Genomic DNA, 15,542 nt, shown 5'->3' with positions numbered 1-15,542 from the left:
AGGTTGGGTATGACCAAACTCATATAAGTGGGGAATAATTTATCTATAAGCCACAGGAAAAAAATGCCTGTATGTCATTATCTTTTTGGCAAATATATATTAACAAGATAAAGGGACCCAGAGAATTTCAGCGAGAGAATAGAATTGCCCCAGTTTTTTTTTTCTTTTGATTTTTCTCCCATTTATCTGAAATGGACTCTTTTTCTCATGCAACACATTCTGATTACAGTTTCTCTTCCCTGTACGTCCTCCAGGTTCTCCCCACCTCACCACTTCTCCAGGTCTTTTCTCTTTCTGTCTTTGATTAGAAAAAGAGCAGGCTTCTAGGAGAACACAACCAAACAGGACAAAATAAAATACAATAAGATAAAACAAAAGCCATCACATTGGGGCTGAACTAGGCAACTCAACAGAAGAAAAGAGACCCAAGAATAGACACGAGAGCCAAAGAACCACTTCTTCACTCCCAGGAGTCCCATCAAAACACTAAGCTGAACGTTATAATGGACTTACCGAGGACTGGGTGTAGACCCATGTAGGTCCTCGGCTTGTTGCTTCAGTCTCCGTGAGTTCATTTGCGCCTTGCTCAGGCGATTCAGAAAGCCTGTTCCGGTGTCTTCCGTCCTCTCTGGCTCGCACACTCTTTCTGCCTCCTCTCCTACAGGGTTTCCTGAGCACTGAGGCCGGGGATTGGATGGAGGTATCCCTAAGATTTGCTGAGCAGTCACTTTAGAGTATATTGAGGTGAAGAGGAGAGTCCAAGCTAGTTGATGTCATGTACTTTACATTCTACATACAGATTGTTTTCCTGTCTCCCTGTGGACATAAATACATACATATAAGTGTCTGCATATATATGTAAATATCTTTTATGGAGAATATGCACACACACACACACATATATATATATACAAATGCGTGTATATCTCGTATGGAGTGGTGTGTATGTCTATTATATGTACAAATAAAAATATACATGCATGCACACACACACACACACACACACATATATATGTATATGTATATATATATATATATATATATATTTCTTTCCAAACAAGGTATCTCAATTCAAACATAAGAAACATAAGCTGAATATAATACAAAAGATTGGATGGTGCCTAAATAGTCATAGTTCTGGGGTAGTTCATGCAGGAATATCATTGGTTCAAGGCCAGTCTGGTTACATATAGATTTAATTTCAAACAATTAAAATAAAATATGAAGTGAGAGTTTCTCAAAACATATTTCTATGTTCTCACTAATTCCTATTGATTGATTGATTGATTGATTGATTGATGATTAGTGGATTGATTGATTTGTGTGTGTGTGTGTGTGTGTGTGTCTGCACATGTATATGTATGTACCACATGCATGCCTGATATTTGTAAAGGCCATGAGAGAGATTCAGATCCCCTGAAACTGGAATTACAGGTGTTTGTGAATATGGTGCTCGGTGTGGAGCCTGGGTCTTCTGCAAGAATAGCCAGTGCTCTCAACCACAGAGCCACTCCTGGGGCTCCAGTAATACCCTTTCAGTCGAGAAACCACAATTGGGACACTTCTTTTCATATTCCTCTCTTCAATCACTGGTCTGTGAGGACCTATAGCATTTCATTAAGGAGTGGCTGAATCCTTCTGGGTCCTGAAAATCCGTTTTACTTTTTTTTGAAAAAAAAAAAAAGTATACATTTAATTCTTACGATTGCCCTGTTTGGTCAGTAAATTACCCAGCTCTATCTTTCAGCATCCCGTTGTCCCCTTGCTGACCTCTTGCCCCTGAGTTCTTTCAAAAAATGTTTTGATATTCATCTAAACTTTTCTTCAATCTCCCTTCAGTTTTCATCTTTGCTTTTGGTATATGTGTTTTTACACTTGAATTCCTTCTCTAATCTCCCGTTACCGTATATGTAGCGTTTTGTGTTTCACACATTCCTCTCTCATGGCCTGATTACTTTCGCTACCTCCGTATTTATGCGAGTTAACCTTCACCCACTCTGAGTGTCGTTATTGGGATGTGACATTCTTAACCTTCGGGTATACATTAATTTGTCTCTGAATATTTTCCATTTCCCCTCTCTGGCCTTTGTAGGATCCCATTATTATATCCCACTGGGCTGCCCCCAACTCTTATCACAATTTTGCAAAGAATGTCCCCTCCTGAAATGTAGCATTTCTCATTATGCGGCATTTGGAGCCACACCAGGATCCTTTATCTGGTCAGGCTGACAATCTACAGTGTATTCTCAGTGGAGCACTGAACTTGGCGTGGAGTGCCCTCTTTTTTTTTCCCCCACTCCCTACCCCTGATGAATTTTCCTCAGACAGAAATTTGGGTTATGCCATTTAAATAAGTTTAGTTTCACCTGCCCAGAGAGAAGATGCACCGAGAAGGTTTGTCATCCTGTGTAATAGGACATGCTTTCGATTTGTTCCCTGCGCATGAGCAGTAATCCATCGCTGCTGCTTTCCCAGAGAACTTGCTTCCCTGCTGCTCTGCTCCTCAGCAGTGGTCGCACCTTCGTATATCTCCATCTGCATTTTTTGCCTCTTGGAATATTTGTATATCAGGAAATTAATTTAAAAGCATTTGACAGGAGAATCTGATAGTAATTAAAAATATACGTAACCTCTTTATGACTTTACTTAAAAAAAAAGACATTGGATTATTGTGTGACATTTTTTTAAAAGTAAAATTATCCCAGTCATTGTTTTTTATACCATTTCCCCCTCATTTTCCCCTCTGCCCATCTGAGATTGCTTCTTTTTACTTCCTCTGGCTAAAATGTTGTACCTTATGGTCCTAAAAAAGGAAACATAAAATCTGGTCTTTGTTAAGGAGTCTTCCTTGTAAAGTAAGTTGTGAGTTTTTATTAATGTTGCTTCCACTCTTGATGCAAATCGTCATTCTAATCCAAGGTAGCAATGTAGTTATATGTGTCTAATTTTACACACACACACACACACACACACACACGCACTCACACAAACATACAAACACATATGCAAACAAATGCATACACACAAAACATATACAAACACATACACAAACACACACATGAGCACACATACATACACATACAAGCACATAAAACACATGCACACAAATACACAAACACACAAATGAACACACATACATACACATATAAGCACATACAATACATGCACACAGATACATGCACACACACAAATACACATACATGAACACACACATGCACATACATACACACACAATTACTTCTCTTTTTGATTTGCATTCATTCCCATCTGATTAAGAAGTAGTTAGAAGCTTGATAACTTATATTAAAACTATAAAACTATAGAAGCCCAGCTGGCTAGTTGGTCCTGTGAGTTTGCTTAGCTTGCTTTCGTCTAAGTCCCTGCGACTGAGGAAAGCACTATGTTTGGAATATGAAAGTCTGACTAACTCTTGAGTCTGACAACTCATAGGAATTCCCAGGCAACATGTCCCACCTATCAAAGCCCCTACACCCAAAGGTGGTGCAACGTACACCTGACAACTTCCCTGTGAAAACTGGCTAACGAGTGGTGCATTCAATATCAAGACAATTGAATAAATATTGATTTATTGCAGAAATAAGTAGGTTCTGTTGATAGAAATATGTGCTCATTGAAAAACTACACACACACTATATGATAAACAGGAATTCAATGCATTGGACAGGGAAGAATTTTACTTTTGATTCTGTATCATGAGAAGACACTTTGAATCTTGACAGGTCTGTAATTCTGTGGAGTTTAAATAAATTTGGAAAGTTTTCAGTGACTATTAGGTCTTTAATGTTATAAATGCACAGTAACCATGTTCTAATTATTCAGGGAAATAAAACCATCGGGGCATCGTCTTAGTTACTTTTCTATTGCTGTGACAAAACATGGCCAAGGCACTGTCTGGCAATACTTCCCAATCAGCCCCATCAACCTGTAACCAAGTATTCAAACATAAGATCCTTTGGTGGCCATTGTCAATCAAACCACCACAGCATGTTTAGGACACAGTCTGTCTACATAACACTTGCTACATTTGCCTGTTAGAGGGAGAATGTGCTCAGGTGTGTGATGGACATGAAACCTATACTAGGGCTATAGTCATGATTTCTTTCAAGATTTGAGTACACTGACCCAAACCTGCAGTTCTCAGATTTTAGCATGAGTCAGTATCTCCCTGGGAAGTTGATGAGCTCAAAGGGCTAGCCTTGTTCTAGGGTTTTTGGCTCATCAAGTCTGAAGAATAGTGAAGTTATGGATTTTTGGATTTCTCCCTCTCTCTCTTCCTCTCCCTCTCCATCTACTCCGCTTCTCTGCCCTTTCCTTCGCTGCCTCTTTTCCTCTTTCTCCCTGACCACCTGTGTATGTCTGCATCCATCTATCGTGTCCATGTTGGGTGCTTTTGTCAATCTCTCTACACTATGTGTGTCTCACTGAGTCTGCAGCTTGCCACTTTGGTGAGGCTATCTGACCAAAATGTCCCATGGATCTTTCTGTCTTTGCTTTCCCAGCACTTGACTCTCAAGCATACACCTCGAAGCCTGGCTTCTTACATGAGTGCTGTGGACCCAAACTCAGAACTGCGTGCTTGGTTGACAAACAGTATAACAACTGAATTACTACCTCAGTCCCTGAGATTTTCATTTTAATAAGCGCCTGGGTAATGTTGATGTTGGGCCAACATTGATTCTAGGACCATTGTTATAAATACTGAATTAGAACATCCCTCTCACATCTGCTGTACATGACCAAGTGCCTTTTTTAGAACAGTATTCACACTTCGATAGTGATTGTTAGGCTTTTTCTTTGAAATAACTACAGATTTCCAGGAAGTTTCAAAGGTTTACAGAGGGATACAGGGTGTAACTTATGCCATATGCCTTGATGGGTATAATTTTTTTTAAAGGTAGCCCAATTGTGAAGATCTAGAAAGTGACCTTAGTGTACAGTGCTTGTACAATTCTGTCATTTTATAGCAGATTCTGCCTCAGCCTAGACAGAGGTTATTTCATCTGTCCAAAGGTCTTTCTTATAATTATACTTAACACTTTGCCCCCTTTACACTGTGCATCATCCAATGATAGCCAGGCACCAATTTGTGAACCTACTGTGTACTTTTATCATTATGAGTCATTCCGTGAATTTTACATAGATAGAAGTACAACAAAGTCAAAGAAATTGGATTTAAAAAATTATTTAAGTATAGAAGCTCACTGAAACTGTCTTTATATACATCAGAAGAGGGCATCATGTCCCATTAGAGATTGTTTTTAAGCTACCATGTGGTTGCTGGTAATTGAACTCTGGACATTTGAAAGAACAGTCACTCCTCTTAACTGCTGAGCCACCTCTCCAGCCCAGAAAGTGGGTTTTTTAATATAAAACTTTTTGAGAATCTCATACCTAAGAACTATATTAACACAATTACTGCCCCTTCTACTTGTTTGAATCCCTCTGTGTCTTCTCTACTTTCTGGCAAATTCATGGCCTTTTCTTAAATTATTATTCTTATGATTCACAGACACACACACACACACACACACACACACGAGAAAGAGAGAGAGAGAGAGAGAGAGAGAGACAGAGAATTTAATGTTGCTTGTACATATATGTGTATGACTGACCACTTGAGATTTGATAACTTATTATTGGGATAGGATAACCCATTAGGAGACTCAGTCCTAGAGAAAATTGATCTTGCCTCTCTCATCAGCCACTGTTTACATGTAGCTCTTCATTTAGGGTAAGTTATTACATTTCCTTCATCCATGTTGGCACATTAATTGGTGCTGTCATTGCGCAAGTCTTGCTTAGAGACCATGATCTCATGGTCAACATCCCTGGCACATATAAAAGATTTTTTTGGTCACTCAATATAAAAGCATCCTCAGTGTTCTGCAAAATGATTAGAAAAATGTAAATAGCACACTGAGATGTCACCATGTATATTGTCAGAAATGAAATAGTGGCAACATTTGCTGACAGGCAGATGGATGCTGGTCTTTTTCTACATTATCCATAAGAGATCTGTGACCAACAAAGAACATAAACACAGTTACCCTATGAGACAAAATTTGCATCCTTGGGTGTTGAGATACATGAAAATACATGTAATACTGTGTATGTGTTCATTTTTAGCTGCTTTGTTCATACTATCCAGAGAGAGGGGGCAAAGGAAAGTGTTCCTTAAGAGGTGGATGACTCAATGAACTGAGGCAGCCATTCTGTGACTGCTTCTCACCAATGACAAGGGGTTAATCTCTGACAATGTACATAGTGACACCTCAGTGTGTTCTGATTTACATTTTCTAACTGCTAGTGGTATGCTTGTCTTTTCCATTGATTCAGCTGGCAGTCAGGTATTTCCCTTAGTGAATCAGCTCATGATTTTTTTTCTAATTTTCTTAAAGGACCATTCTTTGCCTATCCCAGATATGAGTTCATCCTCAAAAATCGACTTTCAAAGGTTTCCTCCCAGATGGGAATTTTCAGTTTAGTTCTCTCATTAGAGTCTTCCTCAGACAATTTCAAGGTTTTATGAAGCCCAAATTATTTATTATTTTGCGATACAGGTGACAGGTCTAAGAAATCTTTACCAAAGCGTAAGGTTTTACTTTATTTTCCATGAATGTTTTATCTTCGGTGCCATGCATTTAAATGTACGCTTTGATTCTAGTTAGTTAGGGATAAGGCACCCATTTATTAAAAATGTTAGAAAACTTTTACTATGTAGATTGTTCTCCTGGGCATGTATCCCCTCTATTGCTATCACCATGTATCCTGCTGACTTTCTATCTCCTTCTTTTTGATGTTTAAGATTTAAGCATACTTTTTGGGGGTAAGCTTTTGGGGGGTTGTCCAATATTTTGAATCTGAAAGGTTTCCTTTTTTACATTTTGGGAAACACTAGAGGCTATTCACAAGCATTTTCGTATCACCTCCTAGTCTCACCATTCTGAACTCCAGTGGTAGGAATGTTAAATACTCAGAGAACTCTGACTTCTAAATGCAACTGGTGAGTCTATCTATGTAGGATTGTTCTTCTTTGAGTGATCGTTTTAAAGTTTTTATTTTTATGTGTATGAGTGTTTGCCTGTATGTGTGTATGTGCACCATGTGCATGCTTCCTGGTGCCGGCAGGGGCCATCAAGTCTTCCTGGAACTGCAGTTACAGGAGTCGTGACCAACAATCTAGTACAGGGGATTGATCTACGTCCTCTGAAAGTGTATCTAGTGCTCTTAATTTCTGAGCTATCTCTGAAGCCCTAAGTATTGTTACAATAGACACTCAAAACTGTTTTTATTATAAGCATAAATAATAGCTTGGCTCACAAGGCAACTAAAGACAGGATAAAAGCCTTTGTTTTGTACATTTTTTTTTACCTTAGGTCACATTCTAGTTTAGGGATTATGATGGTTTGTATATGCTTGGCCCAGGGAATGGCACTCTTGGGAGGTGTGGCCTTGTCGGAGTAGGTGTGGCTCTGTGGGTGTGGACTTTAAGACCCTACTCCTAGCTGGCTAGAAGCCAATATTCTAGCAGCCTTCAGATAAGGATGTAGGACCCTCAGCTCCTCCTGCACCATACCTGTCTGGATGCTGCCACATTCCCACCTTCACGATACTGGACTGAACTTCTGAACCTGTAAGCCAGCCCCAATTAAACATTGTCCTTTATAAGACACAGCAGTAAAACCCTGAGACAGGGATCTATCTAAAGATGTATCTATTTGAAACTGGTTAAATCTAACCATTGTAATTCCCCATCAGGGTTAGAGGTACAGAGATAAAAGTAACAAAGACATCTTACTGTCTGTTTGTCCCATGTCTTGTTGTAGACATTCGAGTGTGCTGAAGGTCTCCCATTATTCTTCTATAACTTGCAGAAACTTGTTTACCAGAACCAGTAACATCTTACAAAACAGAGTAGCTCTGAGGGGAGGGAAGCATTTCGGGTAGTCAGGATACCCCTTGGGCAATGACAGTCATTTCATGGAAACCATATTGATCACTGGAAATTACATCAGGGCAAGAGCCTTTGAGCCACATTTCAGAACCAGAACCAAGACAGTGAACAACAATACAGAATGCCGATGAAGACAACCATTCATGCACACTTCCCACTTCTTTCCCGATTTGTCCTCCATTACAAGCCAGAGTTCTTATCTGTACCCCCAGATGGGCTTCCTGTGCTCACGGTGCCCCTTTTTCCATACTTCTTTTCAATGTGACAAATTCTTTTGGTCTCCTTTCACCTGCTCTTGCTGTGGTTTATCTATTTAAGTTGTAACTGCGACAGATGGTTGAGGCCATTCCGTGGCCAACATGTTTCCCCTAAATCTCTAGAAGCAGAGCTGTTGTCAGTTATGTCTTGAGGTCTAACGTTTCAAATTTTGCCCCTTCTCTTCCATTTGTTCCCCCAGTTTTTTTTTATTACACTGCTGTGACTTTCTTTTTTCCTGTTCCATGTGTGTTTACAATTACACACTGGATCATCACTATTTCTTACCATCCCGTGAGACAACTCCACCATATGTTCATCTACATATAGGGCACCTCTATTTCAATGATCTTTATTAATTTTGATGCTAGTCTTGACTTTTTAATAAAAAATAGACGTTTTGAGTTTTACATTAAAAGATAAATATTTGCATTGAGTGGTATGTTTGTCTTTTTGTGACTTTTTTTTTTATTGTAGGGAGGCGTTACTTCTCTTGATAGATATGGGATGTCCAGAGGAAGTCCAGTTGGTCTATGCACTTTCTGTTGACTTGTGATGGAATACTTTTTATTACTGTTATTGGAAATATTGAGTTTAGGCTCTTCATTTGAGGCCCCGTGATTGCACGTGGGGTGGTGTTGGCTGTCAGGTTAGCTCTCTATTGCTTTGCTGAATTGGAAGGCAACTAAACTCTCCACTGTGCCTCCTCAACAACAGCCAAGTAGGATGTGGAGGGACGTCCAAATCCTCCCCACAGCATCCTCTGTCATGGAAGCGATCTGTGAGAAGAGTCTTATAGAGTTTCCTACTCAGCCTTCTCTTTCACACCAAGCAGTAGGATTCAGTTACCCCACAATTCCTTATCAGGTAGAATCCTGAGCACTCCACTAAGCTTGAATATCTGGAGAGAGCCATGGCAGTTCTATCCCTGTGTGCAGAAAAGCTGAGCGATTAATGTTCGATAAATTAGTAAGCTATTTTGTTCATCCTTTAAACCACCTCGCATGGATGCTGAGAACTGAACCTGAGCCAAAGCCATATATAATGTGTGTGTGTGTATATATATATATATATATATATATATATATGTATATATATGTGCACATACAATGCATATAATATATACATATAGTGTATATAAACATATATGTATGTATATATGCATATATGTATATGTACATATGTGCTTGTATATATGTATATATTATGTGTGTATATGCATCTACATGTGAATATATATATGTACATATGTATGTGTATGTAGATATATATCTACAAAACTGCTAAGCCAAATATACATGTATATAAATGTCTCAGCAATTTATATATGTATACATGTATATATATGTAGATATGTATATATAGATATGTAGATATGTATATCTACTAAACTGCTAAGCCATTAAATGTCTTGGCAGCTAATATATACATATATGTGTATGTGAATATATATATCACACTATAAGCACACACATAAACAAACACATACATGCACACACACACAAATAAAAACAAAGAAAACAACTTGAAAAACAAAAAACCTGGGACAGACTCTTACAGTCCAGGCTGGCTTTGAAATTCTGATCTTCCCACCTCAATCTTCCCAGTTATGAAATTACCTCTGGGTGCCATTGAGACTAACCATTTTGAAGCTGTTTCATTAGGTATATTTGACTTTGGTAGGGACGTATTTTTCTGTTTCCTTGGCCTCTGTTTTTTGAATTTTTAAAATTTTACCTATTTCTTTTTTCTATTTCTCTTTAATTTTCTGCAGCTATAAGTATCAGAACAAAACCTCACTGTATGCTGTACTTCCTGTGAAACTTCCGTCGTCATCCAGGGGCTCACATTTCATATTTGGAAGTTTGTTTCGAAGACTTTGGGCCATTAGGAAATGCATGTGGGATGACAGGGGAAGGCTGTCTATGACAGACTTTTGGATATGATATTCACCTCTGGTCCATTCCTACTTACCCTGTTTGTGAAAACCAAGTGCCTCGTGCACCTACTCCCTTGAAGGGAAGGATTATAGCACCCTGCCTTCTATCTATGGTGAACTAAATTTCTCTAAAGCATCAATGGAAAGAGAAACCTTAGGTCTTTCCAGTGGTTTCTATTAGGCATATTTTGTCACAATAATGTAAAATTAACAAAAATACTTAGGTATCTGAGTCCTCAGCTATCTCTCTTTTTCTTTTCCAGTTTCTGTAGACTCTTCATTTACATTTTGTATTTACAAGATTCATGGTCTCACTTAATTGTGGAAAAGTGAAATGTCTATTCAAATCTTTTACAAGGACAATAGTTCTTAAGGGTCTACTTGGTCTGTTGGAAAGTTCTCTAGTGATTGCATATTTAACTGACACACAGAATGATACATATTTGTAGGGTATCATGTGATGCTTCAATGTGTATAAATATTGCACAGTACTGAAATCAGGGTGAGCATATCTGTCTCCACTAATCGTTGTCATTTCTTTGTGATGAAAACATTCATAAAAGTTTGAGGAAAAAGCAGGGGCTTTAGCCCAGTAATAGAATGCTTGCCTATGCACATGTCCTGTATTTGATTTCCAGCACACACACACACACACACACACACACACACACACACACACACGGGCATGCGCGTATACAAGCGCACACATTCACAAGCACATGTGCACATGCATGCTTGCACATGCATGTGCAGGCACACACTGTGACACAGAGTCTACCTCTTTATGCATCTTCTGTTTGACTCTATACGATGTCTTCCTTCATACATTCTATCCTCTGAATGCCTATGTTTTCATCAGATTTTATTTTTTGACTCAGCATTTTGAGTAGTGTCGTGAAAGGGGAGCATGTGATAACTCCTTGTCTAATATCTCTTCTTCTCTGTCTTCCATTTATCTGGGAGTGGCTCTTTGCAGACCTGTGACACGAACACATTCTGCAGAACGGCATGTTTTATGAGGTACTGACCGCAAACAGAAGTGAGTGTAGGTGGAAAGACTGGTCAGTGTGATGTGCCAGCATCCTTGTAAGAGGCTCTCAATTAGCAAGAGAAAGCTCGACTTCTCATTCTCCTCTGTTCTGCAAATCAGTTTTCCAGAACTCAGAAAACTTGGAAAATCCAGCTGTTTCTTGACTATGTTTTTGAGAAGAGAGTGACACACTTTATGCAAATAAACTCTAGTAGTATCACATGCATATTTTAAACTCTTAATTTAATTTTATTTTTAAAAAGGCTTTGCTTTGTAGGCACACTAATATTGAAAAGGTTGCTGTGATTTAACCAGGACCTCTAAATGCTAGGTAAATATGCTACCCCTGAACTATATTCATTCTCCATGATTATCATTTTGTATATCTTTCTACTACTATGGGAGTCTATCCATCCTTCCACCCTTCCATCCAGCTACATCCTATTTTCATTATAAGTCTGATCTTCATTGGAAACACATCCCCCCCACTTTATCTCATAGCACAGTTCTCTAGAAATGAGGTAATACATGTTTTTAATGGGCTTGGAGGGCAAGGAATAGTTCTTTGATGACAGCAATGTAATAATATGCTCAAGATGTCTATTGGTAAATTTGCCCAAATAGAGAATAAGTTTAATTGCAGTGATTTTTAGACTCATTGGGAGGAAACCATGTAGTAAATAATGTCTATACAAGGATATGTATCTCTGTGTATTTGTATACCTGTCAATTAACAGAAAATTGTGCATATGCTCATAGTTAATCTGTAGATTAGATGTGCACCATTGGAATAAATTGAAACTCAGAGTGGGCTTTTATTACCTTTTTCTTTAACTTTCCATTGATTCCTTGTGAATTCCACATCATTCACCCCAATTCCACTCATGTCCCCGTCCCTCTGTAGGTGTTCTCTGCCCTTACATTCTGCCCCCAAAATAAAACAAAAAACATAACTAAACACAAGAGAACTCTCACTGTGGAAGCTGTGGTGTGTCACCATGTCTCACACAGTATGACCTGTGTCTAAGCAGTTTTACCTGCACTGTTGTTTTTTAATCATGATGGACATAGGGTTCATATGAGGTACCATATACACCATCCTGTTCTTGAAATAGGCTGTCCATTCATTTGGGTGGTTTTTCCAAGTTGCTTGATGCTTTGGAAAGATGCTGCCTCAGTGGCCCAGAATTTCTGGTTGATGATTATACAGAAGTACTGATAATGCATGTGGAAGAGAGGATATGGAGTCATCTGGCACTTGGGCTAATGTCTTCAAGGAGGAAACAGGAAAAGTAGCAAAAACAGACCTTTGCCTATGAACTCTCTTGTCCTTGTCTGGGTAGGTGTACCACCCAGAACACAACAAACAAACAAACAAACAAACAAACAACACCCCCTGCATGGCATCCCTGAAGCCCTTTGCCAAGGAAATGTCTTTCAGCTGCTGCTGAGAGTAAGGGAGATCGTTTCAGAGGAGGAAGAAAATACTAATAAAAAGGTGATGGTGCCCCAGGGTGTATGTGGAGGAGGCAAAGGCAGATTTGAAGCACTGTGGGAGCTCTTCAGGCAGGCTGTGCCCATGAGCTGCACCCCTACTGGTTGTGCATATCTGCAGGCTAAATCCTGGGCTCAGCCTTCATGTGGCCAATGAAAATTGACATTTCCCATATCCCAAGGTTAGCTTAACAGTAATTAAAGCATCACATTGCGCACGATTCTTTCCATTATAATTTAAGTGGATTTTATGCTATTTTAGAAACCATTCTGGTCCCCACTGTGAATAACGAATACAAATAAAGTTGAATGTCAGACCTGGAATACAAATCAAATAAGAAAACCCATAAGCAGCCCAAACATCTGCCCTCTCAGTCCCCAGATCTCAGGGACCTTCCTCCTGGCTCAGCATCTGCAGACAGTTGCCCAGGTTTGCCACTGATGTTAGGACACCTCTATGAGTCACGACTGTGCAATGAAGAACGCTGAGGTTCCTTGCTCCGAGACACGTTCCTGTTTTTCCATGTGTTTTGAGAATTCATTCATCTCTCTAAGCATCTCTATTAGAACCGGAGGATTTCTGAAAGGAGGTAGACAGATACACCTACTCAGAAATCACAGGGTCTTACTGACACGATGATAGTTACTCTTCCCGATGAGAAAGAGTAAGTAGTTCACTCAATTCATTCTCTTGCTCCTTTGTCATTGTGCTTCCAAATGCCCTGCCTCTCTGGCTTCCTGAGAAAGGTTATTTGTAGTCCTGCCATCGTCCTCCCTTGTAGATGTGGTAGGGTCCTGTTCTGACTTCAGCAACACAACAGAAGGTTTCTAGCTATGCATTGAATTCATCTTGCTCCATGAGATAGAGGAGGGAGCGGAAGTGGGATTTCGCACAGACTAGCTTGAAAAATGTCACAAGAAAGGGTAGAAAATCCAGTTCTGAGCGTGTGAGAGGGGGAAACATGAGAGTTAGGGGTCTCTTTACCATAGGTACCCCCAAAACAAAGAGCAAACAGAGCCATATAATGATGGAAAAAAAACAGCAGGACAGGGTATCTTAAGGTTTTATTGTTATTAGGTGGAAAAACATTAATATTGTCATACAGATGGTCACCTATGTTGGAAGCTTATGAAAAAAATAACTCTCTAGATTGTGGGACGACTACTCTAAATTTAGGAAAGCATCAATTCCCAGAGCTAAAGGTGGAGCCATGCTGCTAAACATATTAGTATTTCTTAATTCAAACACCTGTTCTGCCCGCATGCCACACACAAAAAAACACTCTTACTTATTGCTTGTTCCTCCATTTCAGGACTCAATCGCACTATAAATTCATCTCATGTTAATTTATGTGCAAACAAAGGCACACACATTTTAAATATCCGAAATGCTGGAAATAAAACTTATTTTTAATTTTGTGCTTGTTTTCCATTTGTCAACCAGCAAATGAAAGGGCTGAATAAATCACGCACTAATTGCCAGCGGTGCTAAATTTAGTGTGAGATCTGGAATCCTTTTGATCAAAACCGCTGAATATGAAATCATCCTCAGCTCTCTAGGCAACTTTATCCGCCTTTCTATTCTCCATCTGTCAGTCACCTGGGAATTTGTGAACTATTCCATATGTCAGGCTTGTCAATCACAATGGGATGTGGGAACTATCTGCCTACTGCATAGGAATTCTTGCTAAAAAATTAATCTGCATTTAACTAGTAGCTCTATATTTTGAATACCACATTGTTTTCCATTTTGGGGAAAAAACGTTCCTCTATAAGGTGAACGGAAATAAATTGTATTAAAATAGTGTAGATCAAAAGTTGTGGTCTAAATTACATTCACAAATGTGCAACTGTTACAAATACTGTGTGAGGATAGTGATACTGTGCATTTTCAATACATTTAGAATAGAATGCTATTTTGGGAACAGCAAATGCAACAGAACCCTATCTTACCTATTGACATTTGAAGTATATGTAAATTAAAAAGTTATAACTACATGGACATCGCAACACTTTATGACTCAAAACTTATCAAGATCATTCTGAGAGATGAATACTTTGTCATGAGATACTTTATTATAAGCCCAAATGTCCCTAAAATCTTCAAATATTTCATTAAAATAATGATGCCTATGAGGTTGTTTTCAGTACACCAATTGCCTCTCTATATTTTCATGGAAAGCAAACTAGAAAAATTCAGAAACTGAAAAATCGTATGTTGTGTAGGAAGTTTTAAATATCAGCCTAGTTTAAGGTGAAATGTTTGGTTCAATAAATCTAAGATGATATCTTGTAGAAATCATTAAAAAGATTGAATTAATGTGAAAAAAAAGGCCAGGGGTGAGAGAAACTTAAATTAATGGTAGATGTTAGATCTCTGCGACATCAGACAAGTTAGGTAAGGTATTCAGTCCCTGCAATTCCTGATTATACCCTGGGGATCTTAGTAGATGTTAAACTATAAGAATGGTGAAAATTTACAATTTATATATGTAAAGCACTTAAGGACATGTCAACAGATAGAAACTACAGGTTATGCATTGCTGAGGATCTCAGTGGGGTCTGTAGCCAGTGCAAAAGGCAGAAAGAATAAATTCAACACAGTGTGTTGGCTATAGGGTATGGGGGCCTGGGAACACTAAATGCTTTTGGCAAGCTGCAGCTACCTTGCAATCAGTTGTCTCCTCTTATGTTCAACGCCTTCTAAGCTCCCTACTGTGTCAAAAAGGGACTTCATACAAGGTCATTAAGACTCAGGAAAAACAAGCTCTTCTTCATCCTTCAGCATCATGCTACAGTGGTGTCCCTTAATCCTTCCCTCTCTTTCTCGCCCTCTTGCACCGTGTTTC

General features: G+C 38.9%; 1 long non-coding RNA gene across 2 annotated transcripts in view; it reads right to left on the bottom strand.

Annotated features, from left to right (window-relative positions):
- Nucleotides 1-15,542, bottom strand: part of LOC108352025 (uncharacterized) — a 73,423-nt gene that overhangs the window by 19,666 nt on the left and 38,215 nt on the right. For both annotated transcript variants that reach the window (XR_005489119.2, XR_005489121.2), the window contains 2 exons: nucleotides 2,367-2,550; nucleotides 514-816 (listed from right to left, as the gene is read on the bottom strand). This is a non-coding gene — a long non-coding RNA (uncharacterized LOC108352025). The remainder of the gene's footprint in view (nucleotides 1-513; nucleotides 817-2,366; nucleotides 2,551-15,542) is intronic.

This window comes from Rattus norvegicus, chromosome 9, assembly GCF_036323735.1.
Source record: "Rattus norvegicus strain BN/NHsdMcwi chromosome 9, GRCr8, whole genome shotgun sequence".
Lineage (NCBI taxonomy): Eukaryota > Metazoa > Chordata > Mammalia > Rodentia > Muridae > Rattus > Rattus norvegicus.
Note: the sequence above shows the minus strand (reverse complement) of the source record. Positions and strands in the feature narration are given on the sequence as shown.